The 25,809-nt window shown below is 46.8% G+C and overlaps 1 protein-coding gene across 3 annotated transcripts in view; it reads right to left on the bottom strand.

The window, feature by feature from the left end:
* Nucleotides 1-21,824, bottom strand: part of Irag1 (inositol 1,4,5-triphosphate receptor associated 1) — a 123,033-nt gene extending 101,209 nt beyond the window's left edge. Inside the window, exon 1 of one of the 3 annotated variants that reach the window (XM_052712235.1) lies at nucleotides 21,706-21,824. The gene's annotated coding sequence lies outside the window, so the exon portion shown is untranslated. Of the gene's footprint in view, nucleotides 1-7,658; nucleotides 8,137-21,705 lie in introns of those variants that run through there. The other 2 variants (XM_052712234.1, XM_052712236.1) reach the window with 2 other exon arrangements.
* Nucleotides 21,825-25,809: the final 3,985 nt, after the last annotated feature.

Here is a 25,809-nt window from a genome sequence, read left to right as displayed (position 1 = left end):
CCTTGATAAACCATAGACGGCGGCTCAAGATTCACAGTGCAGGACTTGGCATTTCTTGCCAGCAGAAAGCTCATGATGTTAGACTTACGTTTTCTTTCCAAACAGAGGAAGGGGCTTGTTCATGGGGAAGGTTATGAGACCTTAGAAAGATTGTCACATATTGAAAGAAGACAAGGGGGGGGGACTGAGTAGAGCAGGCCTGGGATGGGGATGCAGGTACCCTTGATTCATGCTCCAAGAGTCAGGGCCTCTGTTCTGAGCAACTGCACTGAGGCCTTCTGGGACCGGTTCACGAAGGAGTAGGAACGGCAGGCTCAATATCCTCCCCTGCCCTGAGTCCCAATGTGTAAGGTGCAGAGACACAAGTTGGAGACTCGGGAGTGCGCAGTCTGCTTGGTTGACCTTGTCACTGGTGGCGAGGTTGGTGGCTCACATGTGTAAGCATCACTTGAGATGCTGAGGCAGAAGGGTCACTACAAGTTCCAGGTTAGCCTGGGCTACAGAGTGAGTAGTAGACCAGCCTAGCTGCATAGCAAGACCCCATTTCAAAGAAACAAAGACTAGTTACTAGATTTGTGATCCTGACTCAGTGACCTAGCCTTCCTGAGTCAGTCGGCTCCTAACTATCACCCTTGGATGGTGTCTTAGTTACTTTTCTGTTGCTGTGATAAGACACCATGACCCAGATAACTTATAAAAGGGAGAGTTTGGAGCCAGGGAGATGGTGCAGTGGGTACACAGTGCATACAAGCAAGCACTCTCACTTGAGTGCATACACACACACACACACACATACACACACACACACACATACACACACATACACAGAGCAAATTAAATAAATAAATAAATAATAAAAGGAAGAGTTTGTTTGCTTGGGGTCTATGATGTCAGAGACTTAGCATCCATGGCCATCATGGGGAACGTGGCAGCAGGGAGGCAGGCATAGCACTGGGGCAGTAGCTGAAAGCTCACATCTTGAGACACAATTGTGAGGCAGAGAAAGAGACTCTGAAAGGCAATGTGGACTTTCTGAAACCTTAAAGCTCACCCCAGTGACACCCCTGTCCCAACAAGGCCATACCTCCTAATCCTTCCCAAACAGTTCCACCAACTGGGACCAAGCATTCAAATATATGAGCCTATAAAGGCCATTCCCATTCAAACCACCACAGATGGCTAATATATTAATTTAATGAGGTATTAGTTACATCAGGTGTGACATATACATCCTGCTCAAAATGGCAGCTCAGAAGTAACCTAAAAGAAGGAGGTAAAGAAAACATTTAATTCCTGCCTGGAATTGCCTACATAGAACTTAGATTGTAGGGGGAAAAAAATCAAGGGTTGGAAAGATAGCTTAGTTGGGTTGAGTAAGGTCCTGAATAAGGACTTAAGTTCAGATGTCCCTATATGTGAGAGACCCTGTCTCAAAATATAAGGTGGAGAGTGATAAAAGACATGTGATATTGACATCTGGCCTCCACACTTAGATGTACACGTGTTCAAGAACACATACACAAGCACATATCACACACATACATACATACATACAAAAAATCAGTCTAAGTCCTTCCAGTTGGAGCAAGTCTTGTATAGGAAAAGCTTATATTACACAAGTCCTCTACCAGGCGTATCTGAAAGCAAAAAGTCAAACATCCTGTGAGTGGAAAGGACAGGAGCTGAGGCTCCCACTCTCATGTGACTCTTAACCTCAGGGTCTCTCACCAAGGCATGCACCCATCTCTTGAGGCTCATGTCTCTTGAAAGGTACTGACCAGACACTCACTGTGTTGCATGAGAGATGATAGTACCAGTTGGCTCCACTGAGGGCAGGACTCTGATAGAGCTCAGAGGCATGCTCTGGTGGACAGCTTAGCCCCTCCCCCTGCTCTTTCTCTATGGAATTAGTGCTAGCTCCTCCAGCTCTGAGGTTTAAAGGGTCCTGACTCCCCTATGGGTGTGGTGATTTGAATAAGAATGGTCCCCATAGATTCGTATATTTGAATGCTTAGTCACCAGAAAGTGGCACTATTTGAAAGGATTAGAAGGATTGGAGGTGTGGCATTGTCAGAGTACATGTGGTCTTGTTGGAGGAATTATGTCACTGGAGGTGGGCTTTGTGGTTTCAAAAGCCCAAGGCAGACCCCCCCTCTTTGCTTGTGGATCAGGATGTAGCTCTCAGCTACTTCACCAGCACCACTTCTGCCTGCCACTATGTTCTCCGCCATGATGATAATGGACTAAGCCTCTGAAATTGCAAGCAAGCTCCCAGTAAAAAGCTTTCTTCTATATTTATATGAGTTGCCTTGGTCATAGTGTCTCTTCACAACAATAGTACAGTGACTAAGACATGGGCCAGGGGTCAGTCTGCTCGGGGTACTATTAGAAAGCCTCTGGCCTCCATATAATTCCTTCTTCCATAGGAGCTTTACCATATCAGGGAGATTAGCCAATGATTCCCAACAGGCTTTAGGGAGTAAAGGAAGGCGGTGTCCCTCATGGGGCCTTCTGAAGACTCTACCAGGGGTCAAAGATAGTCTTCTGGACAATGAGTCTGCTGCTGGCCTTGAACTGTCTACACAAGTAAGAACAGGACACAGGGTTATGTATAGTCAGAGCCTCAGACTGAGAGCAGGAGTCTTCTTTCTGGGACTTCTGGAGAGGAACAGATGGTGGCTGAACACAGACAATAGGCTGAGGGATCAACTTCACAGAGTAGACACTGTCCATACCGCAGGTGGGGAAACTGAGGCTACCGCACTCAATGCAGTTCCAGATATATGTCTGGTCAGTGAGACTGCCACATGTTCAGCCCAGAGCACCATGCTGCCCTCTGCACAAAGTGCCATCTCTCCATGTGACCATGAGGGCAGAGCTGGTTAACACAGAACCACCTCTCCACAGAGGCTCAGTGTGCACCCGACCACACCTGTACAACAGGTCTATGCTGTGTGTCTTCAGCTTGCTGCTATTGAGCCCAGAGCTTCTGGAAGCATCTGCTGTTTCACTGAGTCAGCAGGAGAACTGGCTGTGTCCTGTGTGTCCGTTCCCAGGGAGGTCACTCTGGGAACTGCATCTCACTTCTACAGCAGGCTGTGAAGAGTGTCCATGCTCATCTTCACGGGGTTGAGCTCCCCCAGCACGACTAGCACTGTTACTCACTATTCCACAAGCTATTGGCTAGTTGGATCCTTTGCACACGACTCTGGTCATTTTGGCCATGCCTATACATCTGTTTACTTAGTATTCTTCCATGTATAAGCGATGAACCAAGGTTGGAATCTGGGCCCTACCACTTACTAACTTTATGTTGTTGGACAAGGTCCTTATCTTCCCCTCTCTGTGCCTCATCTGTATACTGAAGACAATGATGGCAACTTCCTGGAAGGGTTGCCATGACAGCTTTACGAGCCACTGCTGGTGAAGCTCTGACTATCACCCAGCACACAACAGGCATTCGGTGCATGCCAGCAACCACTGTTGCATTTATTTAAAGGGGAAACTCTATGTCCTACCTAAAGTGATAAAAGTCAGTAACAGTTAACACAAATAGAGAGCTATAAATGCAATGAAAACAGTTATTACATTCCAGCTATTGCTTACTAAAGGTTCCACACCAAGACCTGCTCTCTTTTTCCCAAGAAGAGAGACAAGGAAGCATAAGAAAGCTGTCGAAGGCACACTGGGCTTACACAGGGTGACCACTTCTGGATCTGCCCAGGCCTACCTGTTCATAGCAACTCTCTTCCCAGACACTGGACTTCAAACACAGAATCCCTCCTTGGTACAAAAGACTGTGAGGATCTTGAAAGAGTGTCCAGACCTTGTGATTGTCTGTGCTTAAGGCTGGCCAGCACCCCACTGACAGACATCTTGCAGACCGGGCCTACACTTCAGGCCACACAGCACATATCTGCCTCTGAGAACTGAGTTTCCAAACATGTGGGAAAGCCATCATGCCATGTGTGTCCCTCAGATAATCCTCTAGGGAAATCCACACCACAAACACCACTAACAGGAAGGCTGATTAAACTTCCACAGCTAACATGACTCTGCACGGAGAATCCATTGCAAAGCCACTGTGCTTGAAGAATCGCTAACATGCAGAGAAAAGATCACAGTGGAATGTGCAGCTTAAAACAAAATCAGACTACAAAGCCATTCGAGGTCTTAGATTCATAAAAACATAGAACAATGTAAAGACCCTCCAGGGCTGGGATACGGCTCAGTTGGTAAACTGCTTTTCCAGTGTTCTAGTTTGCTTTCTGGGATAAACCCATGACCAAAAGCAACTTGGGGAGAGAGAAGCCAAGGCGGGAACTCAAGGCAAGAGCTTGAAGCAGAAACCACAGAGGAATGTTGCTTACTGGCTTGCTTCCTGTGGCTCTGCTCAGCTACCTTTCTTATACAGCCCAGGCCCACTCACCCAGGGATGGAAATGCCCACCCTGGGCCCTTCCACATCAATCAGCAATTAAGAAAATGCCCCACAGACATGCCCACAGCCCAGTCTGGTGGAGGCAATTCCTCAGTTGAGATTCCTTCCTCCCAGGGATTCTTAGGTTTGTGTTGACAAATATAACTATGGCACCCAGAACACATGAAGTTCTGAGTTTGATAAACTGCAGCACATATACTGAGAGCAGTGGTAGGTACTGAGGAATAAGATCAGAAGTTCAAGGCCATCTTCAGCTACTTGTTGAGTTCGAGGCCAATCTGGGCTATCTAAGATCTTGTCTCAAAAGCAGGAAAATGGAGGAGAGGAGAAGGGTGGAGAAGAGCTTATAGATGTACCTCCTGAAACATGCCTAATCTCATATGATCTCAGACGCTAAGCAGGGTCTGGCCTGGTCAGTCCCTGAATGGTAAAAATGTAAATAAGAAATATACCATCATAGTAGCAATTATTGCCTCTGAATGATGAGATTCTGAAATGGTTCTCTTTATAATTACTTCTGAATTTCTTTTTTATTCTCATTTCTGTATTCCCCAAGAAAGTTTAGCAGAAGCATAAACTACTGTTACTACCAGAAAATAATTGAATAAAAATTATAAATAAAGGAAAATAATAAGAAGTAAAATTTTAATTACATTATTTAACCATGTTGTTATTGAGAAGACATTTTGCTAAATTCAAGATTGTTTTGACAATTTCACACACGCGCGCGCGCGCACACACACACACACATACACACACACACACACTGAATTGTGATCATATTCACCCTCAATACTCTCTCTTATCTCCCTCCCATTCCCGCTCCCCCTTCTCCATTAGTCCTCTTCTGCTGTGTCTTATTTCTATTTCTTTTTTGACCACTGAGTTAACTAGGGTTGTCTGTGTAAGCATGGGTAGGGGCTAGTACTAGAATACAGGCAACTTAGCAGCTACACTGATGAAAACAAATGGCACCAAGACAACCATTAACTGCCAACAGCTCCTGGGGAAGGGTGGGGCCTTGTGAGACCCTCCCTAATCCATGATGGATTGTTGAAGGATCCAATCTTGTGCCTAAGGCCAGTCCTAGCACAGTTTTTTATATCTGTCACTGGCTGGGGAAGCTTTTCTGTCTGGTTGTCACTTGCTTTCTACTCCCCTAGAGAAATCCCTAGCAGGGTAGGCAAGGTTTGCTCAAGGTCACAGACAAGAGTTACCTCTGCTCAGGTACCAGGTCCAAAGGTCCACCATGTGAGGTTGACCAGGGCTGTCACCTGAACCCCTAAGTCCACAGGGCTGGTATAACGGCCCCTTTTCCTTTCTCTTTGATTTCCCTGTTTGGATAGCAGCACTCAATAACTAGCCCTGGGACCTGAGTTACTAACTACAGGCAGAATGACATCTACTGCAGAAGTTCTCCCATCCTAGAGAGAACCAGCCTACGCTAGAGAGAGAACCAGCCTGCGCTAGAGAGAGAACTTCAGTCTCCCAACTGCTGGAGCCCATTTATCATATAAACAATCCAGTTTCCTCCCAAGAACTCCCAGAATGCTTTATCCCCAAGCTAAGAGCCCTGGGCCTATTGGGAATTGGGAATCACATGGTTCTTACTCAACCTACCTAAGATACTGGGTCACTTGGCGGCACTAAATGCCTTCTAGCCCTAGGCCCCCATCTGTAAAGCTGAGGTTCAGACATAAGTCCTAACAATGCTGTGGGGTCATGTGACACTTCATGTCATAGCCCCAGATGAGCATGAGGGTTTGTGCTCCTCCTACTGTCCTCTCAAGAAACAGGACCCAGCAGAGGTGAATGGGGCATGGGTGTGTGTGGGGGGGGGAGGGGTCAAGAGCAGAACCTTTGGAGATAGTCAACTGGGGTTAAATCAGCTGTGCAACTTCTCTGTGGCTCAGAAAATACATTTACAGGCAACGTCTTGTTCGTGTTGTGGCAATTAGCAGTTTTCCTTCCCAGAGGGTCATAAAGGGTGCATGGAAGTGACTCACCACCACGCATATGGGAGGAGACATAGGCTTGAGTACAAACAGCCACCTCCAGCACATGTACACACATGCCACGGAATTATGAACCAAACGTAACAATGACAACCGTTTTGTCGCTTAGTCGAAAATCAGAGGCCAGTATTGGAGGTACTCACAGTTGTCAGGAGGGAAACCATGCAGACCGGCTTTCAAATCCTAGCTCTGACCCTTCTTCTGTGCCTTAGGCAAGTCACAGAACTGAGGAGGAGGTAGCTGCACAGACCCCACTGGCATGTGTTACCTTCCTGCCAGGTCCTGCCTCACTTGTGCTCCAGCCTGGCAGCTCTGGCACCTTCCTCCTCCTCCATGCAGAACGAAGCTCAGCCAAGTACAGGGCTGCCTCGCTTCCTCTGCCACCCCAAAGCTGCCTGAAGAGTGTTAAAGAGCAGCAGCTGTCACTTGCGGAGGCAGGAGCGCCAGCCAGGGGTCCCAGGCCATGCTCTTGTTTATGCAGACTGTGAGGCCTCTCCAGCTTTTACAACTGTTTACTGCGCAGAAGGAAGCCAGCAGCTGGGCCTCTCCTGGGCCTTGCCCTGCTACCTTCCCTTTGGGAAAGCCTGTCTGAGTGCCACTCATGCTGGGAACAGCCTCCAATGACCTCTGGAGGGGCACAGGCTGGAACACAGGCACACACACACACACACACACACACACACACACACACACACACACACTCACCATGAAAGAGTGCAAGGTATGGTGGGCTAGGGGACAGGGTACAAAAAAAGAGATTGGTTCAGAGATTGTTCAGGAGCTGTGGACAGAGCACAGGTCGGGAAGGTCAGGCATAGAAATGGAGCAGAGTCAAGGATGGAGATGGCTGGACCAACAGCAGTTCACATACGTAGACCCCAGGGAGAAGAAAGCAGAGGCACCGGAAGTCCCGGGGAAGCAAACCCACCCTGCCCATCCTGCACAGCTCCGGCATTACTCTATGGCCACAAAGGATCCCACAGGAAAGCCAGGGCTGAGGGTCTCCGTGAGAAGTCACATCTTCACCCCAACCTGCACATGCTTTCCAGAAGCAAGCAGAAGAGGCAGGATTTAGTGAGGACCGAGAGCTTCATTTCTTATTTAAAACTTAAGACAGCAACAATAAAAATACTCGGCTAAAATAGCACCCAACCAAGCCACTTCCCCTGCAACTTAAAGTGCCCCCATCCCAGCACCCTGTACCTTTAAGGAGGAGAAGGCGCCTCTCTGCTTCCCTCAGACTGAAGAGGCAGGTTATTCTAGGCAATAGCGATGACTTACCTAAAACTGAGTTATTCCCCTTTCCTCCCTGGCCAGCCTCTCTTCACTCTGGGGAGCTTTTACCATTTAAGGTCAATGTTACATCTGGCTCCAGAGCTCCAAGCTGAAAAGCTCTGGCTGCAGAGCCCCGGCTGCCTGCCTCCTCCTCAGAGAGGGGCTGGGATGAGGGGCTGGGACTGGGAACCAGAGTTCCACCAGGCCCCCTGCAGCCTGGCTCTGGGGATAAAGGCAGGAGAAGCCTCCCAGCCAGCCTCAGGGTTCAAGGAAGTTTGGGCCTGAGTGGTAGCCCCTCATCCTGGGCTCTTGCAGGGGCACCCCCGTAGCCCATGGCAGTGCCTGGGGGGCAGTTGGAGATGCCCAACACTGTCCTTGCCAGAGGGGGATGAAGGGGACATATGCAAACCAGTCTCCCACCCCTGAGTGTCCAGCAAGCATGTGAGCCTAGATAAGATCCTGGCCCAGTGCCAGGAGAAGCTGGGAATGTTTCCTGTCCCATGGATTTGGGGGCGGAGGCTACTCCCATGTTAAACCCTCAGGATTGCCAGAGAGAAGGGCATGGTGAAGAAGATTAGCTAATTCCAGGCCTGGCAGCAGCCCCAGGGGTCAGTCCCAGCTCCTTCACTTAACAGTCCTGTAGCCTTAACATGGCAAAGCCTCAGTCTATTCATCTCTGAAGTGGGACAATAGTGAAAGATCAGGACACTGTGGGCCAGGGTCTCATAGGTACTAGAACAGCATGGATGAATTTCTTGCCCCCACTACACCCCTCAGCTCAGGTGGGGAAAGCTGCCTCTCTTCTGGAAGTCCACACCCTGCCAATGTTTGTTCCTCACCTTCCTCAGATACAGTACCCAAGGCTAGGATCACAGAATGTCAAGCCTAAAATAACCACATGGGGGCTCCACCGCCCCTTCTGCCATTAGAGATCTCAGCCCTTAGGTGGGTAGCAGATAACCACAGGATAGTCAAATTTAAATCTCAAATGAAATGCAATTATTTCCATATAAGGATGCCCCAAATACTGCATGAGACATGCTTGTGCCACAAGATCATATGTGGTTCATTTAAAGTTCAAACGTAACTGGGCATTTTACTTGCTAGACCTGAGAATCCAGCCCTGGCCATTACTTTGTTAGTCCTGAGTGAGAATATGAGGGATTGGAGCTCAATCAATGGGCTCACGTCTTCTTCTGCCAGGATGAGCAAAGGCCCCATCTTCAGCCCCTAGCCACAGGCCAGTCACCAGAGCAGGTGCTCTCAGACTGATCTGGACCAAGTAGTGCTCTGGCCAGGCTGGCTTCCAGCGCACGGTCCTGGCCTGTCTCTCTTGGGTGTTGAGTAAGCTTCCTGCTGGGTGGCAAATCTGCCTGCTGGCTTCATTAATCACTCTTTCTCCTGGGAATCCACATCTGTCTGTGGATGTGCATCCCACTGGCAAAGCCACATGTGGAAACTACTAACATGGACTGGGCTGTCTAGCTGTGCTCTGCCGACCTCAGAATGACTCAGATCTCTAAACCTGAACTTAGAGGCTCTGGACTTCTCTTCCAAAAGTTCTCATTTCATAGACCTGAGTCTGAAACAAGACACAGGCACCTGGTCCAAACTAAGGTCCTCTGTGACTCTCAACATTCCTAACTTTGAGACATGTTGCTCTAAACCCATGATTCTCAACCTGTGAGTCCTGACCCTTTGGGAGTCAAATGACCTTTTTACAGGGATCACGTATCAGATATGTTGCTGCTGCATATCAGACATTTATATTATGATTCATAACAGTAGCACAATTACAGTTATAAAGTGACAATGAAACAATTTTATGATTAGGGATCACCACAATATGAAGGACTGTATTAAAGGGTCGCAGCATTTTGGGAAGGCTGAGAACCACTGCTCTAAAGGGTATTATAGGAACCAGATGCTAAAAATGGAACCTCAGGCTTTGTGTGCTTATGAGTGTGTGCACACACTTGTACAGGTGTAAGCCACTTAGCAAATGCCTCCTATATTTCTAAACAGTACATTAGATCATTTTCATGAAAGTGTGTGTCTACCTCACAAGCGTCTTATCAAACAGAATTATTGCATTTTTCCTTTGAAGAGGAAACTGAGGCTGAAAGAAATGGAGCAATGCTTCAGATGCTCTGCAGCCTTGAGTGCCAGGGCCCAGCTGTGAGCGGAGGTGGTTCCATCCTCTTCACCATCCACCACCCCTTCCACCACAGTTCTTATCCCAAGGTCATGGGTGGCCTCTGTGAGTCTCTGAGCCAGCATTCTATTCCTGTGTCTCTTGGTAGAGGCCCAAAGCTTGCCCCAGCCTCACAAAGCAGTCACCAAGTGACTTTTTAAAACTCACTTCAGTGACAAGCATTTTGTAAAACATCCCTTGGTGAGTGTGCAAAGCAGAGCAAGCTCTATAGAGGACACATCAGCACTGCCAAGGCTAGGAGGCCCATGCCCTTTGACCCAGTTCTACTTCTAGGAATTTATTTTATAAACAACTCCCACACTTGGGAAATGACAGATGCACACGATTACTCATTGTAGCACTGTGTATAAAAGCTGGGGGATTAGGAATGACATAAATGTGCACTACTTGGGGGTCATAAAAGAAGATGGGGTGCAGCCATAATAAAGGAGGAGGGAGCCAGTGCCCTAGTGATGGGAAAAGACCTCTAAGACAGTGGTTCTCAACCTGTGGGTCATGACCCCACACCATCACATATCAGATATTTACATTATGATTCATAATAGTAGCAAAATTACAGTTATGAAGTAGCAATGAAAATAATTTTATGGTTGGGGGTCACTATAACATGAGGAACTGTATTAAAGGGTCCCAGCATCAGGAAGGTTGAGAACCACTGCTCTAAGATGTATTAGTACATGGGAAGATAGCTAAAAAAAGATCTACCACATGGGTGGGAAAAGTGTGTGTAGATGCATATTTATGTACATACGAAGACACTTATGTCCATTCATATATACCCACACTCAGAGTGCACTCAAAAGCAGGCACAAAAGTCAGTAATATTAAAGCATTATCCCTGGGAAAGGAATCTAAGTTGTGGAATAAGGATGCATCACTGGGCCTAGTGAGACGGCTCATGTGATGACGGTGCCTGCTGGCAAGCCTGACCACCTAAATTCAATTCCCAGGACCCACATGGTGGAAGGAGGGAACTGACTCCAACAAGCTGTCCTCTGGCCTCTTCCTGCCCACCATGCTCACGTGCATACATACAAAAAAAAAAAAAAAAAAAATGAAGACGGGCAGTGGTGGCGCACGCCTTTAATCCCAGCACTCAGGAGACAGAGCCAGGTGGATCTCTGTGAGTTCGAGGCCAGCCTGGTCTACAGAGTGAGATCCAGGACAGCTTCTAAAACTACACAGAGAAACCCTGCCTTGGGAAAAAAAAAATGAAATGAAAAAAATTTAAAGACTAACCACTGTATTCACTGTGTCTTACTTATGCATTTAAGGTCTTGGGCCACAGGACTAAGTCATGTGTTTACATTCAATAATAATAATAATAATAAAACAAAAGCATTGCTCTGAGCAGAGATTTAATTAACTTGTCTTCCAGCGCTGCCTCTGCCAACTGTCAGGAATGCTGGGAAGATTCTGACTAAAGGTTATTAGTGTGTGTTTTTTTTAACTTTTATTTTGGAACAATTTCAGGAATACAGGAAGTTATAAAAATAGTAGAGTTTCAAGTACTCCTTCATCAGCTTCTCTCAATGGTGGCACTTATAACACGGCTATGTATTTCAGAACCAGGAAATTGACATCAGGATGTAACTGTTAACTAGATGCTCTTATCCCCATGGTTATTTTTTAAATGTAATCTTTCCATTTATGCACTGAAAATGTTCACTGATGGGGCTGCAGAGATGGTTAAGAGCATGCACCACTATTACAAAAGACTCTAACTTCAATTCCCAGCATGCAAGCTGAGTGGCTCACAAGTCTGTAACTCCAGCTCCAGGGATTCAACAGCCCCTCTGACCTCCATGGGCACCCGCACTCACGTGCACAGATACATACATATACATATAATTAAAGTCACAATTAAAGCCAGACAATGGTGGTACATGCCTTTAATCCCAGCAATTGGGAGGCAGAGGCAGGTGGATCTCTGTGAGTTCGTGGCCAGCCTGGTCTACAAAGTTACTTCCAGGATAGCCAGGTCTACACAGAAAAACCCTGCCCCAGGGGGGAAAAAAAATTAAAAACAGTGTTGACTGAGTATCTTTGGTGAGCTGATCCAGTGCTGGCTGATGGAATGTGGTAGGAACACCTGTGACCCATCTGTGCCCTCTTAATGACCCCTAAATTCATGTGACAGCAGCGTCACTGAGGCCTAGGATCCAGCAATGCACAAGGAGTGCTGAGCACAGCTCTAAAAAAGGAACTGTGTCCCTCGCTGTCCTGGTCACGGAGCTTCACAGCTTGCCCGAAAGCTGACTTTTAATCCTTAAAAGAACATAAGCAATTACGCTGGCTATATTTATCCATGTTCCTGGAGCCACACAGGGATTTGGCCTCTCTCTACCAAAATCTCCAGCTCATCACTCATCCCATCAGCGACCATCATGTGTCCTCAGCACAAAAGCAATGGGCCAACACAGGCATACTGGCCCACAGCTCGGGGAGGCTCTTGACTGACCATCTGACCTTTGGCCGGGAAGAAGTTTTAAGGACCAGGAAAACAAAAGCTCATCCTGGGACAGAGGGACGCCAAGGGAGGAGACTTGGCTTCTTGCCAAGAATGCAGCCCGCCCTGGGGTTGATTGCTGGACAGTTTCTCTGGGAGCTTGACTTCCCTGCCCTGTTAACTTAGTGACTCCGAGAAGGCTCAGCACTTAGCAGACCCTGAGTGAACGAACACTGAGAAGCCGGCTGAGCAGGCCAGCAACAACAGGTGTCATTCACTGAACTAGGGATAAGGCACTGTGCCGGCCTCTTTGCATACATGCTCTAATGCTGCCATCATCGCCAAATACACACCATGTGTAGCTTCCCACCCCCACATCCTAAACGAAAATTTCAATGTGGAGAGCTGAGGAACCTTGCCACCGTCTTGCAGTTTGCTAACTCCAGTGTCTCTAATTCTAGGGTCCCCAAGTGACCAACCCAAGACCACAGCCTACAAACACAAGATCCCAATCTCTGTCCCTCCTCCAAGATAATAGTATCCCTTTCCCAATAAAATGCTAGCAGGGACTCCTTAAAAAAGGAATGTATACTTAAGCTGGGAGTGGTGGAACACACCCTAATCCCAGCTCGTGGGGGGCTAAGAAAGGAGGAGTGTGAGCAGCCCGAGCTCTAGAGAAAGATACTGCCTCAAACAATAAGTAAACGGAGAGAGAAAATAAGGTAAGAGAGGAAAGGATAATAATATATCTCAGCCATGAGGAGAATGGGAGGGAAGGGCCATGGATGGGCATTTCTGCAAGTTCACAAGAGAAACTGGGGGAGTGGTGTCTACCAACTCAGGGCACGAAAGCTGAGCTCCACACAACAGACAGAGAAGGGTGTCTAGAGCCAAGAAGTAGCTCATACCTGCTCTGAGACTCCTGAGAGGTTCAGGTGTGACAAGGACAGGAATGAGATGGCCAGAAAAGACGTAGGTGACAGAAAGCTCTGGACAGAGAGGCAGAAAAGAATGGAACCTTTGTACAAGATAAGTGATCTTAGGCTAAAGTCAAGAGAGCTATGAACTAGCTATTTCTTTTTCATATTCCCAGACATTTTAGCAGGAAGCAAATTAGCAAGCACAGCGTAACCAATGAGGGCCAAGTTTTTCACTGTCAGCTATGGAGAAAGAGCAGAGTAAATCATGTACTGTACTGAAGTGAAGGAGAGACAGAGACAGAGCGATAGAATAGCTGGTACATAAAGATGTAAATAGATATGCAGATGTAAATATTTGCAGGTACCCTTGACGTATGATGGAGTCACATCCCAACACATTCATTGTAAGTTAAAAATAATGTTACTTGGAAATGTATTTAATATACATAACCTACCCAACATCATCACTCGGCCTAGACTACATACACTCATTAACAAGTGGCCTATTTTATAAGAAATGTGGGATAACTTATTGACCACCTGTATCTAAAAAAAAAAAAAAAGCCACTAGCAACAGTTCAGTATGGAATCCAAGTTATTTCCAGTGGGTTTGTATGGCTGAGTGTGATCTACCACTCACTGCTACCATATGGGAGAGTATGATATTGCATATTTCTAGCCTGGGAATTTTTTAATTCAAATTTCTACTGAACAACTTGTAAAATTGAAAAATCATTGAACTAAACCATCATAATCCAGGCACTATCTATATGTGTTCTTATATACATTCATACATATAAACTTATGTCTGCGTGTAAATCTTCGCCCATTTTCTAGCTCTGGCCACTGAGAAGACCTGCAATAAGGATGCTCCAGGAGCAATGAGTATATTTTACACTCAACTTTTTTGTTCGTAAATACTATTCTCCAACAAAAAGGAACCAGTGTCTTTTCCTTCTTTCTCTTGTGTGTATATGTTGTACACATGAGGTGAGGGCCATGTGTGTGTGTGTGCATGTGGAAGGTACAGGTTGATGACCAGTGTCTTCCTTCGTCACTGTCCACCTCACATTTTGAGAGTCTCTCACTGAACATAGAATTTGCTGATTTGGTTATACTGGCTGCCAGGAAGCCCCAGGGGTTCCCCCTGTCTCTGCCTCCCCCACACTGGGATTACTAACATCCTGGGTTTTGTTGTTGTTGTTGTTGTTGTTGTTGTTGTTGTTGTTGTTTTGCATGAGTGCTAGAACAGGGAAGGTGTGAAGTGAAACTAGAGCTTCTTATGTCACAAACAGTATCAAGATGTCAAAAGTATGGAGAGCTTCTTGAAGAGGCTCCAGCTGGCCACATCTGAGACAGCATGAGTGTGCTGGCTAGTTTTATGTCAACTTGACACAAGCTGGAGTCATTTGGGAAGAGGGAGGTGCCATTGAGAAGATGCTCTCACCAGACTGACCTGTGGACAAGCCTATGGTGCATTTTCTTAAGTTATGATATGGAGGGGCCCAGATCACTTTGGGAACCACCAGGCAGGTAGCCCTAGGTGCTAACAGAAAGCAGGCTGAGCAAAGCATGAGGCTCAAGCCAGTAAGCAGAATTCCTCCATAGATAGCCTCTGCTTAAGTTTCTGCCTCCAGTTCCTGCTCTGACTTCCTTCAGTGGATTATAAGCTGAAATAAACCCTTTCCTCCCCCAAGTTGCTTTTAGTCATGGTGTTTTATCACAGTAATAGAGGGCGAACTAACACAATAGACAGCCAAATGACTAAAGCTAGTAAAGAGGTATAGGCCATTGAATAAAATAAAAATTATGAGTTCATACTGATAAAGACAAACCAAGGAGAAAGGGAAGTTCTATTTTGCAGTAGAACAAAATCTTTGATAAGTGTAAAAGAATGCCAAAACTAGACAATCATGATTTGGCAGTCATGTTATTTATTGATGGGCAGGGGACACTAATAAATGTTAAAAGTCCTGGTTGAAAGTTTAAGAATCACAAGTGTTTGCATAGTCTCAAAGTATTTCCTCCATGATATGCTAATTAAGAAGATTTACATGAAGAAACTTGGTAGAGCCAAGTGAACAAGAGTGTGGTGATATTTTATTTGTGCTTTAATAAAGTTTGCCTGGAGATCAGAGGAAATAAGAAGCCATTTTAAGTAAACATAGAAGTCAGGCAGTGGTAGCACATGCCCTTAATCCTATCACTTAGTAGGCAGGATCTCCGTGTGTTCAAGGCCACACTAGGGAACAGAGTCAAGCGTGGTGACACACGCTTTTAATCCTAGTACCAACCATAGAGACCTGGAGGTCTATACAGACAGACAGAAAGTGACAGAGCTGTGTAGGAAGAGGAAGTGAGGTAGCTGGGCTAAGATAGCCAATGAGAGGGCAGGACAGCAAGGCAATAAAGGCGTGGTAGACAGGAAGTAACTCGAATTTGAAAGCTGCAGAGTTGGTGAGGTAAGGTTGGCTGGTGGCTTTCCCTATTTCCCTGATCTAAGGCTTTCACCCCTATATTTGGCCCTGTGGTTTTTTTTTTTTTTTTTTTTTTTTTTTTTTGGTTTTTCGAGACAGGGTTTCTCTGTGTAGCTTTTGCGCCTTTCCTGGAACTCACTTGGTAGCCCAGGCTGGCCTCGAACTCACAGAGATCCGCCTGGCTCTGCCTCCCGAGTGCTGGGATTAAAGGCGTGCGCCACCACCGCCCGGCCTGTGTTTTTTATTTAATAAGACCATTTAGAAATTTGTCTACACAAAATTAACAGTAGTGGGAGAGACTGACATAGGCACTCCACAGCATCGCTTCAACCATGTTTCTGCCGAAGACGGCGCCTGAATCTCATCACCAGGGCAAATTCAATTCCAAGAAAACTCTTCAGAATGGCAGCACCATTATATTACTCCACAGAAAAGGGAGTCCAAGAGTCCTAGCAATTAAATGCAGCAAGTGATCTGGGGTTTTCTTGGGACATTTAGCAAAATCTGAATAAAGTATGTAGACAGTTCCAGGGGAAAAGAGAAATGCTAAATAAATAGACAATGAATGGATAGCTCATACATGCATACATAGATAATATGTATATGCACAGGATCGATGACTGAGCAAATATGTCAAAAGATCAGTATCTGAGTATCCAGGTAAAGAGCATACAATAATTATTGCTGCTGTGTTGGGGAATATTATTTTAAGGTGTGTTACTTTTGTTTACTTTGTATTTGTTTAACTCTGTGGAACTGTGTTACTGTGCCTGTCTATAACACCTGATGGTCTAATAAAGAACTGAATGGCCAATAGAAGGCAGGAGTAAGGATAGGTGGGGCTGGCAAGCAGAGAAAATAAATAGAAAGAGAGTCTGGGAGAAAGGAAGAAGAAAGAAGGAGCCAGAAAAGGAGGAGGACTCCAGGGGCCAGCCACCCAGCTACACAGCAAGTCATGGAGTAAGATTTATAGAAGTAAGGGAACAGGAAAAGCCCAGAGGCAAAAGACAGACAGAGCTAATTTAAAGTTAAGGAAAGCTGGCAAGAAACAAGTAAAGCTAAGGCTGGGCATTTATAAGTAAGAATAAGCTTCTGGCCGGCTGGTGGTAGCGGCGGCGGCAGCGGCACACGCCTTTAATCCCAGCACTCGGGAGGCAGAGGCAGGCCAGCCTGATCTACAGAGCAAGATTCAGGAAAGGTGCAAAGCTACACAGAAAAACCCTGTCTCGAAAAACCAAAAAAAAAAAAAAAAAAAAGGAATAAGCTTCTGTGAGTGATTTATTTGGGAGGTGGGCCCCCCAAAAGAACAAAAACACCCAACAACATAACTGTTCTAGAAGTGATTTACTGGGGACAGAGCAAATAAGAGGAGGGGCTGGAGATCAGAAATGCAAGAGGACTCGGGGCAGCCAGAACAACTTGGAATCCAGAATTAAAACCACATCCTTGCTAAGAAAGAAGAGAGACCCATGGGGCTGAGGAGATGACTCCATCAGTAAAGTGCTTGTTTCACAAGCATGAGGGCCTGAGTTCAGATCCCAGCACCCACATGAAAAATGTGGTAGTCACCCCAGCGCTAGGGAGGCAGAAACAGGAGGATTTCTGGGGCTTGGGGCTTGCTGGCCATCCTGTGTAGGCAAATCAGTGAGTTCTGGGTTCAGTGAGAGACGCTGTATCAACAAATGAGGGTGAGAGGGACTAAGATACCAGACATCAACAGTTAGCCTCCACTTACACATGCACACATGTGCACACAGGAAGGAAAGAAAGGAGGGAGGGAAAGAGAGTGGGAGGGGGAAGGAAAATGAAAAAAGAAGTCCAAGTATCTGCTTTGGGTATCTGGGTAAATTAATTCATGGATGCTTGCCTGCTGGGCTCTGCTAGGTCCCGATTCCAGGCCAGGCCAGACAGCCCCTACTCCTTACAGCCATCTTCCTGGCCTGCCTATGGGAAGATGGGGCCTGGCTAGGAAGGCCAGAAAAGCTGAAGAAGTCCAGAAGAGAGAGACAGCTCTGGGGCCTGGGGCCATGAGGGAGGGCCTGTGGAGGTGCTACAGGTGAGTCAGCTGAGTGAGAAGACTGCAGAGCATAATGGCCATAATAGATATCACCATGGAGGGAGGCTTCTTGGAGTTACAAGCAACAGAAACCAGCTCTGGCTAGCTCAAGTGGAAAAAGAGCTTGTGCCAAGGATAACTCGCTCTCTACAGGCCTGAGGACAGGAGAGGAAGTGCACACAGCCCCAGGGGAGCAGAGTGCTCTCAGAACCCTGGCCAGGGCTGTCTCCCACAGCCCGGGCTGTCTCCCCCCACTCCTCCTCTCTCTGTGCCTTCTTTAGCTGCAAACCCATCTGGCTATGGCCCATAAGTCTCCCAGCTCCAGGCTTGTCTGTGCCTTCTCTCAAACTGGCAGGAGAAATCTGACCTGCCAGTGTGTGCTTAATCGGGTCCCATACACCATGAGCGGCCTTGGGCGCAGCTAACCCTAATGGGTCACATGATCATATCTGGGGCCATGATATAAGCACCATGGGCTGCTTTCTTGGGTTGCAAAGCAATAAACGATGTCACTGAAAAGGAGTAAGGGAAGGTCCTCACATTTACCAAACTCTCCCCACATGCCCAGTGTTTATTGGATGACCTGAAGCCACCTTACCCAATGGCACAGTGAGGTGGATTTTATTATTCCTAGTTTACAAATGGATAAATGAAGCTTAAAGGAAGTTAAGCACTCATCCAGGATCTCAGAGGTAGAAGGCAGCTGCTTAGGATATAAATAGAAGCTTGCCCAACTACCAAGTCCACATTCTTCCTTCAAACACTCCGCTTGGGGGCTTGCTATGTCAGAGCCCGTGAGGACTATAGGATTTAGTGTAAGAAAACCACAGAGGTCTTACAGCCTCAATGTGCTTGCTCTGCTAAGACAGCCCCCTCTTAGCACCTTTTAGGGCCTCATACCTCTGGAAATCTGAAAAAAGCTATGGACTCTGTTACCAGATAACCCACACATCACAGTAAGCTTAACTGGAGTATACAGACCCCCCCCCACCCCACCCCATGCTCCCCCATTGCCCTCCACAAGCATCTCCAGTTATCAGTGGCTCACCTCCCTACTCAAATTCTGCAGGAGAACGAGCTTGATGCTTCCCCTAGCTTCTAAACAGGTCCCATGACACAACAGATTGCTTATCTCACCAAAGGAACAATCCAACCTTTCTCAGATTCTCCCTCCTGGCTTCACATGGATTTTTCTGTTGGATGGAAAAGTGAAAGAGATGTGAAGCAGAAGATCTTTGAGGTTTTCGAGCTGACATTCCACCGAGATGAATGTGGACAAGAGCCTAATTTCACTAATCCTGAAAGGGACGCGCTGGCCTTCCTGGGTCACTGCCTGCACCACGCGGCCCTCCTCCCCAGCCGGCGGGTATGGAGCTGCCTTTTGAAAAGTCTTTGAAGTTACAAAGAGCACACATTACTTTTTAAGCACAAACCCTGGAGATGTTTTCTAAGCACCTTTCTTCAAGTGAATGCTAACTGAATTGAATAAAATAGTTGTTGTTCATAATGATAAATAGAGAAAGAAGAGGAGTTGGGGGAAACTACTTATTCTTCCCTGTCTCCCTGATGAGCAACTGCTGAACTGCCTCAGGCTCAGTCCTCAGACCTAGATTCTCTTCTGTATATACTCATCATTAAGAGTACCTTATCCAAGCTCAAGATTTTAAATGCCACCCACACACTGAAGACCATTTTTTCCCTATCATGAAAATCTATGTGCACCTGATTATGTGTGTGCAAGTGCATGTGGATTCACATACGTGTGAGTGAGTGCCAGAGGTCAACCTCAAGTCTGCTTCCTCAGGAGATGTCCATCTTTGTTTTTAAGAAATGGTCTCTCAGCCAGGCGGTGGTGGCGCACGCCTTTAATCCCAGCATTCAGGAGGCAAAGCCAGGCAGATCTCTGTGAGTTCGAGGCCAGCCTGGTCTACAGAGCGAGATCCAGGACAGGCACCAAAACTACACAGAAAAACCCTGTCTTGAAAAACAAAAAAAAGAAAGGAAGGAAGGAAGGAAGGAGAGAGAGAGAGAGAGAGAGAGAGAGAGAGAGAGAGAGAGAGAGAGAGGAAGGAAGGAAGGAAGGAAGGAAGGAAGGAAGGAAGGAAGAAAGAAAGAAAGAAAGAAAGAAAGAAAGAAAGAAAGAAAGAAAGAAAGAAAGAAAGAAAGAAAGAAAGGGTCTCCCACTGATTTGGTTTGCAGATTTGGCTAGGCTGGCTGGCCAGTGAGCTCCAGAGATCTGCCTGTCTCCTCCTCAGTGATAGGATTATTGGTGCTTGTCACCATGCCCAGTTTTTCCCATGAGTTCTGGGTTTAGAGCTCAGGTCCTCACACTCGCACAGAAAGCACTTGACCAACTGAGCCATCCCCCAGCCTCGATACTCTGAACACTCAAAATGTTTATGTCCTGAACCTGTCCCTCAGGCCCCAAAGTCACACATTCAACTGTCACTCAACACCTCTTCTTGGATGTCTCACAGATCCCCTCCCAATTAACACAGCCAACCTGAGTCCCTGGTCCATTTCAGTAAGTGGCCAATTCATCCTCCAAGCTTCTCAAGTATTCATGTAAACAGTGTCCATAATACCTGTCTTGCTCACCACATGCCCCTCAGGAAACCCACCGAAAAACTCTGCCGGCTTATCTACAAGTGTCCAGAATGTGACCATTTCTTACCAGCTCCCTCAGCCCACCCTGCTCTAAACCACTGTCCTTCCCTGTAGTGTGAGCAGCTCAGTCACCTTCTAACTGCCCTCTTGCCCCTCAGTGCAATTGTATAAGGTCCTGTCACTCTTGTTCTTGTAACGCCCCAGTGACTCCCCATGTAGTCAGATATAAAGCTAATGTGGGGCCATGCATAGTGGTGCACGCCTGTAATCCCAGCACTCAGGAGACTAAGGCAGGAGGAGTGTGAGTTACAGACCCTGCTGGACCACATAGTGAAACTTCACCTCAAAAAATCATGGCTTTTGCAGCTATTACAGAGATCCACAACTGGCCAAAATGCAGAGAATAAATAAGCATGGGGTACCCAGTTCTAATTGGTACATCTACAGTATCACCCCTAAACCTAAGGCTCAGAGAACATCTCTTTTGAAGTGGGCTGGAAGAGTTGTAAGAGCCAGAGAACCAGGATGCCTCCAGTGAGATTGTCTCCCAGCGGTAACAGGGAGGCTACACCCATGAAATCTCAATGTGGTTGCCTAAACAGGACCTGCATAATGAGGGAGAGAGGTTCATTCTGCAAGGTCTGTTACTAAGGAACCTGACTAACACGCTGACTTCATCACTCCTCCATCTTCAGGTCCACCCCGTGCTCTGCCAGGCAGTGCCCTTCCCCAGCCATCATCTGCTGACCCCTCCATGTTCTTGAGTCTCTCCTGTAAGTGTCAGATCTGAAGCTGCCTCTTCTGCCTGTAGCTCTCCATCCACTCTTCTGTGGCTTTCTTACACCCATCACTACTAAAATGTTGTATATTTAGTGCCTTTTGTCATCTGTCAGATCCCTGGTGCCTCCAGCAGCACCTGGAGGATGTTTATATTTCGTGCTTGACTAACTGGGAGGATGGATTGGCCACTCACTGAGATAGAGAAGACTGAGGGAGGTGCACACTCCGGAAACACTTAACTTCCAGGATGAGTGGATGAAGGGACTGCGAAGCTACTAAGTACTATCATATTCTGACTCACATTTACACAAGCGTCATCTCACCTCCAAAGATCTCTTAGGTGGTAAAAGCCAAGCTGTGAACCCAGATCCAAGGAAGGAAACTGGAAATGTTGAAAGGGAGGGGCGCAGAGGAGAAGGAGCAAGCAAACACCCAGGAGCAAAGACTCACCGCACACGAAACCAAACTCACCTCAGAGTGCTCTCCTAAAAGTGTTGGGTGCGTGTCTTCCAGTTAGGAGGCTCAGGTCTAGAGAGATGAAACACCTTATGCATGATCACACAGCTGCTCTGGGACAGGACTAAGCCTAAACATCCTAAGGACTGTGCTCTCTCCTTCAACAATAAGGGGAGCCCTGGTTTCCATGGCTACAGCAGAGTTCAAGACCTACCTCAATCCCCAGGAAATAGATTGTTAAAAAGATGTCTGACAGAGTCAATGCCATCTAAATCCAAGTTAATAAAGGAGGTTATAAGGAAATCAGGCGAGGCAGGCAAGGGTAGGAAAAGGCGGCCACGACCTCTGTTCTTGGCAGCAGCTTGCAGGTCCATTTACTCTATGGAGCCAGCTGGCTGCTAGTTATGTTCATGTTAGTGGAACCAGAACACCTGAGATGATTTGAGAGAGGGAAGGCTTGTTCCAGAGGGAGCCATCCACCACTCACAGGAGGCATGGCAGAGTTCTTGCTGCAGGAACATGTGCAGACCAGGAATCAGAGAGTACTGGGACAAGACCTTCAAAGGCCAGCCCCTAGTGACTACACATGCTAAGCAGTTACCATCTTCTAAAGACACACAGCCCCCCAAATAGCACCAGCATTTGGGGAGTAAGTATTCAAAACAGGAGTGTAAGGGGCACAGTTCAAATTTAAACTCTAACAACATGGTATTTACAAGTATTGGCCCTTCTGGAATCACACGAAGGCAGTACCAAACAGGGTCGTTGCTCTGTGTGCAATGGTCTGCGGCCTCAGCATGTCTTTTATTTCAACAATGTCCAAAAAAATCGTACAATTATCTGAGAATGTCCTCCAAACATGGAGAAATATCTTTGTCTCCGAACTCACAAACACACCAGGCAAACCGTTTGTTTTCGTAACCCTGAACTTTCACATTCAAAATAAGCCATGTACTAGACAAAAGAATTCACTTTGGACCAGAGCCTTCCTTTGTGATCTTCCTTCCTTTCTCTGGATGAAAGGCAAGCATCTTAGCGCCTCTGAGCCTGCGCTGGATTCTCCCAGGGACTAAGGGGAGCTAGGACTTCACTCATGTCTCCTAGGTTGAACTAATGCCTAGTGTTTTTCTGGATGTTGAAAGCATCTTGGCATTGAAACACTACAACATAAGACCCTGAGACAGACACTTGGATCATGGGTCCACAGGAACATCAAGTCCTAGTCTGTCCTGCTCTGCTTCCTGTTGCTGAGATGACAGTCCAAGAACACCTCGGAGAAGCAAAGGGTTTATCTGGCTTACACTTCACATGGCAGTCCACCTTTGAAGGAAGTCTGAGCAGGAACCTAGAGGCAGGGACTCAAGCAGAGACCATGTGGGGATGCTACAAACCAGCTTGCTTTTGGACTCACATTCATCTACTTTTCTTATACCTCCCAGGATCACCTGCCCAAGCATGGCACCTCCCACAGTGGGCTGGGCCCTTCCACGTCAATCATTAATCAAGACAATGCCCCCACAACTTGCCTACAGGCCAATCTGATGGAGGCATTTCCTCAGCTGGGGCTCTTTCCTCCAAGGTGGCTCTAGTTCGTGTCAAGTTGACAAAAACTAAGCAGAACAGTCCCTTACAGGTGCATGGTCCTTGGCAGTACCATGGTTCTGCATATGAGCTGCCATCCTACAGCCCAGAGATTACCTACCTGTGTTTGGAATTTAGATGTGGGGTAGAAGGGGTGTTGGTGCTAATGGGCTAAAAATGATTTAAACCAGAGAGGCTATGAGAGGGACTATGCTATTGTGCAAGCCACTGTGCAAACAACGAGAAATGGAGAAATGGAATTCACTGAGCATAGAACTGGACTTAGCATCAGCTACTGATGGAGTTCCAAAGGCACCAGAGAACACAGATCAGAGAGAGTTGGAGTTCAGTTGGTGGAGTGCTTGTCTAGCATGCAAGAAGCCCTGCACTCAGTCCCCAACACAGAAGAAAACAGGTGTAGTGGCACATGCCTGTACTGCCAGCACTCACAGGTAGAGGCCATTCTGGCCCAGAGACACTGTGTCACCCGTGTTACTATAGAGAAGTCAGAAGAGTGGGGAGTCCAAGACCTTAGGATGAGACTGGTATTATTTCTCCAGGAGCCTAAAGACTCACCACTATTCTTAGAGAAATGGTAGGATCCAAACCCACAGCTTAGTAATGATATCCATAGCTTAGTATTCCTTCATTTGTTCATCCATTCAAGAGATGCCATTCCAGGCCTCCTCCATTCATGGCATCTGGCAAAGGGGCCCAGTTGCCAGCAATGGGAAGGACTCTGTCCTCTCTACATTCCCCCATTCACATTTTCATCCATTTCCTTCTTTTTTTTTTTTTTTTTTTTTTTTGTTTGTTTTTTTCAGCTGAGGTCCGAACCCAGGGCCTTGTGCTTGCTAGGCAAGTGCTTTACCGCTGAGCTAAATCCCCAACTCTCATCCATTTCCTTCTTAAAGGCTTCCTCTGCTGCTGCAAAGCTGGGAGCCTTCTCCAAGGAGTTAGAAGACCCCCCATCTCCATCTTTACCCTTGAAAATCCAAACACCTGCTGTAAAAAACCAAATCCAACAAACAACAACAAAAGGTTAGGCGTAATGGTGCATTCCTTTAACCCCAGCACTCAGGAGGCAGAGGCAGGTGAATCTCTGAGTTCAAAGCCGGCTTGGTCACCATAGTAAGTTCCAGGCTAGCCTAGAGCTACCTAGTGAGACCCTGACTCGAAAGAAAACAAAACAAACCACTGGCAGCTGCCCAGCTCCAGCTTCAGTGGTCAAGGATGCTTTCGGTACACTTTGACGTACTCCCTCATAAACAGGTCTCAGTTATAAACGGATTCCTGATTACACTGAAGTTCAGCTTGGGCATCAGATGAATTAATTGGGCTTTCTTACAGAGTATGGTAAGGGGCTACTGGCAGGAAGGTGGGGAACCCCAGAGCAGCCGCATTGGCAATTCTTAATTGCACATGGATGATGGCATCTCAAAGCTGCGCAGATGAAGAGCTCTCCTTAAGTAACTTCCCCCAGCCTATAGATGCTCTAGCCCCTCCTGGAGATGCCACGTGCAATTAGGGCAGAATTGTATACAGATGGCTGGAAAAGAGGAGGAAGAAGTAGTTCTCCAGAAGCAGAGCCCTGAGTGGGTGGTATAACATTAACTCGCCCTCATTTGAAGAAGAGGGCCCCATTTCTGCAGGAAGCAAAGCTATTAATCAAAGACCACTCCCAAGTCTTTAAAACACTGAGGCACACGAGTGCCCAGGTACTTTATCAGCCCAGACTGTTCAAGACCTTAGGCAGTTCAGCCCTTAGCACTTGATAAATAAGCTCTAACTATCGCATATGAACAGATCAGGGAAACAGGCTAACAGGGGTGGGAGGATGTTCCCTCCTCAAGGAGCTGTCAACGGACTGAGGAAAAATTGTCTAAGAGATCGAAATTTCCTATTCCATTTGGTTTGCATTGCTTGCATAAGCCATACTGAAGCTCTACCCTTCCCCGTCTATCGAAGCAGGGTTAAAAATCCCATGTCTTCGTTCCCTGGTGATGCATGCTCTAAGTGTCTTTCTGGGATTCTACTTCAGACTGGAGACTGGGAAGGGACACAGAAGTCTGTCATGCCTAACAAGGTTTCTGAGAAGCATGCCACTGAAATCTAAGGACGGTCCCAACTCATGAAAGACAAAAATAATGACTAGGGAGCTCATGTAAAATGAAAGTTTTAGAATTTCCTAAATGCCTGTAATTTCTCTCAAAAAATACTCCATGTAACTACTTGTAGAAGACTACTACACTGTTCTAAATAGGGAAACAAGGAGGAGGACACTTCCTTTTGATCATAAGAATAACAATCTGGACTAGAGGATGCTCAGAGGTGGGAGGACCGCATAGAGACAGAGGTGTTCAGGTTTGGTAGGTGTCCTCACTAACTGGGAGCTCTAAGAACACACTGGGGCTGGAGAGCAAGTGGCAACCAGTGTCTGACTGGGCTGTTGCAACAGCCTCCACTCTGACCTCCCTGCCTCCAGCTCTACCACATTAACCCAGTCATTGCACAGAAAACTACATAATGGAGCCTGGC

This window comes from Peromyscus californicus, unplaced genomic scaffold (assembly GCF_007827085.1).
Source record: "Peromyscus californicus insignis strain IS unplaced genomic scaffold, ASM782708v3 Scaffold_4__1_contigs__length_199733344, whole genome shotgun sequence".
In the NCBI taxonomy this organism is placed as follows: Eukaryota; Metazoa; Chordata; class Mammalia; order Rodentia; family Cricetidae; genus Peromyscus; species Peromyscus californicus.
The sequence above is the reverse complement of the archived record's forward strand: the minus strand, read 5'-3'. Positions and strand labels throughout refer to the sequence as shown.